We start from the raw sequence: 3,321 nt of genomic DNA, 5'->3' as shown, positions 1-3,321 counted from the left end.
ACCGATTTGTGCGAGCTCTGCAAGCAACTTTCATACACTCTGGCAATTACACTTAGACCTCCACTACATGCATCTGGCGTCGCAAAATTGTTGACATCATGTTAACCATAAATACTTATAAAAGGCAACCATAAATTGGACGTCCAGCAGCAGCAGGATAAACATAACCTAATCGATGAATGCCCAGACGCACGAAGAAAAAAAAAAGTAAGAAACATTGGATGTATTCAACACGCGCTACAGCTGCTTTTAGAATAAGCAGCTATCAGGACACTGTACGCTGTAGGTTATCGAGATTCACAATGTACCCATTACAGTGCTCTGTTGCTTGAAATGACACAGGGTGCAGTACAAGTTTCGTGTCCGAAAACATCCAATAGAGACCGCATAGTCTGCTTTCTGCACTGACATGTGGACACTTCCGAACAGTGACGTTGGAGCGTATCGCTAATAAACTGGGTTTAAGTAACTAATGTGACTGCCAAGTAACACCATGGACCATTGACGGGAAAGGCCGATTTCTGATCAAGGGCACAAAACTGACTAATGCCGGTATCTCAGAAGGTAGAGAAAGGGAAAACTGAACAGTGGAAAGGGCGCACTCACAACAACAGATTTTATGCATCTGATATCTCTTCTTACTCGTCTTCTAGATTCGTGCATGCATCTTCGTCCGCTAACGGTCTTCGCCGGCAGCAGTGAATCACATGTAGACACCAGTTGGCAACGAACCCCTGACTGGCACGTTTATTATGAGGTCGGCCCTCCGACTGCACGAGCGACGTGAACAGTGCCACCTGCCTACACCATAATGAAGTACACCCCGCTTTCACCAGAACTGACGATATTCCTCCTTATTCCAAGCTAAACGAACATTTTGACTACGAATAGAATTATTAACATACAACTGGGCTTCCGCGTGCCAAATGATCCGAGATGTACCAAGCAATTATTTAATTTCCTTGTTCGATTAAAAATATAAATTAATAACGCATTTGAGTATGTCCGAGAACAATGTCTCTCCGTGCGGATTCCAAACACATAGTAGCTCCTACAGGTTGGAGTGACCTCGCGTATTTATCTTCGAGGATTGTGTAAATTTTACTTTACAGAATTGTCAGAGATCTGTAACTGAACTGAATGTTACACAGAGTTGTCAGTTTTCACAATTTCTTTCCATACTAAGTATTTATCTGGTGACGTTACAGGCCGGCCCGAGTGGCCGAGCGGTTAAAGGCGCTACAGTCTGGAACCGCACGACCGCTACGGTCGCAGGTTCGAATCCTGCCTCGGGCATGGATGTGTGTGATGTCCTTAGGTTAGTTAGGTTTAAGTAGTTCTAAGTTCTAGGGGACTTATGACCACAGCAGTTGAGTCCCATAGTGCTCAGAGCCATTTGAACCATTTGACGTTACAGAAAACTATTTCCCATCTATACATTCAGTACATGTATCACATGTTAGGTCATAACCTACGTCCGCATTACCCCACAATCTGCCGATAAGCAGGAAATTTAAGAAATTAGTGAGAAATGAGGTAACTCGACAAATTTTTATTCAGTAAAGAATGCAACTTACGTTCTGCTACAAAGAAGATTAAGATTTTTATCGAATCATGTATTAAGCTAATACAATAGTACCAATAATAAGTCCCTGTATGAGATAGGACCTTCAGAGTCGCCAATGTCATCAAAACAGTCAATGAACAATTTGCAGAAATTGTCGTTCAGGATCAGCACACATTAACAGTTTTACCTTTGTTGCGTTTCGGTGAATACGAAGGATAGAACAGGTACAAGAGACAGGTGTTGTCAGTGCAGTATTAACGGAAAATGTAAATCCGTAGGGTTTCTGACCGAAAGCTGGGAAAAGCTCTACAGTTAATCCTTGCAACAAATTCTGAGCGCATATGGGCTCGCGTCTGTCATTCGCTTTGTTACTACATAGTCCTTTTAATTACTCCTGTATGCTTTGTTCAGGATACCGTGAAGCTCACTTTCAGTGTCAAAATTTTTTCTCATAAAGCGCTTGTGCCTTACACAGACTTTCTGACTGTCATACACTCGGTCGAGTCATGTTGACTGCTTGCTACCAGTGATATTAATGTAAGGCTCCTTTTCGTTGTAATTTGGGCTGTTAGCTAGGTCATATTGTCGTGTTCCTACTAAATAAAATCCACATAAAACAACTGCCTCAGTTCCATTGTATAAATAATTCCCTCACACCTGTCGTGGCTCAGACTTCATTTTCTAGTTGCACTCGAGATACATAAACGAACTGGAAGGAAGCAGTCATATCATTCGGATGATCGCCTGAAGTACGTGAGCAGAACTTCGGGAAATGTGAAGCGGAAGGGCCAGGCTGTGATTTAAGCCGTACTCCTTACCAGTGCGAGCCCAGTGTCTTACCACTGCGCCATCTCGATTTGTTTGCTTTGGATGCGTATTTCTTATTGGATCTTTGCAACAACGTGCCATATCTTCATATTCGGTGTTATAATATTCGTAGTAATGTCCGTTAATAGATATTTTGAAGACAAGATATCTTCTTGCGGCTTCGTCTTCGTTGTAAGTCAATTTTCCCTTCCATAATCAATTGTAGCAAATTGGACTTTGAATTTCTCATTAGACGACACAAACGATCAGTTATATTCTTTTCGTTGTAATTAAAAATTCATGACTTTTGTTTAATCGGCTTATAACTTTTTCGTTTGGCTCTAGTCGTTCCCATGTACTTCTACGGAGACGACGGTAGATCTACATTTCAAATGCCTCTGTGTTTTTAATAGCTGAGGCTTTTAAAGGTCAACCATCCATTCCGTACAGCAGCATAAACCGATATAGATTTGATGACTTTAGATTTCGGTGCATTACATTAAGAAAACTTTCAACTTCATTAAGTTATTGTCAGTATGCTCTATTTCACATTTTAGCTCCATATGCAGTGTCCGGTCTGCAGGAAGCCGTATACCAAGATATTTAAACTTCCTTGCCCCGTTCCGTTGGTAAACTAATAAACAACAGTGTGGCATTATTAAATGTTGCAGCTTATTTTCTCATTGTTATGTATTTTCTTTTCTCATTGTTGATAAAGAGACTTTATGTTTTTGTTAGATTAGTTTTTATGTTAAGTAGTCTTTCTACATCTTGCACGCTGTTTGTGATCAGTGCAGCATCAAAATTATATCGGATGTAGCTTATACAGACTCCATTGACGTTCGCACATTTTTAGCATCTGGCAGTAGTTGCTCAAAAATCTGTTCTTGAATACCACGGGTAACGAAATGCAGCCTTGCTGGACTCTTCTACGCAACTGATCACTT

The 3,321-nt window shown here is 41.0% G+C and overlaps 1 non-coding gene across 1 annotated transcript; it reads left to right on the top strand.

Annotated features, from left to right (window-relative positions):
* The first annotated feature begins 1,212 nt into the window (after positions 1–1,212).
* Positions 1,213–1,296, top strand: Trnas-gga (transfer RNA serine (anticodon GGA)). Its single transcript is given in 2 exon segments — positions 1,213–1,252; positions 1,262–1,296. It is a non-coding gene; the product is annotated as a tRNA-Ser (tRNA).
* Positions 1,297–3,321: the final 2,025 nt, after the last annotated feature.

Source organism: Schistocerca serialis, chromosome 3, assembly GCF_023864345.2.
Source record: "Schistocerca serialis cubense isolate TAMUIC-IGC-003099 chromosome 3, iqSchSeri2.2, whole genome shotgun sequence".
Taxonomy (NCBI): domain Eukaryota; kingdom Metazoa; phylum Arthropoda; class Insecta; order Orthoptera; family Acrididae; genus Schistocerca; species Schistocerca serialis.
The sequence above is the reverse complement of the archived record's forward strand: the minus strand, read 5'-3'. Positions and strand labels throughout refer to the sequence as shown.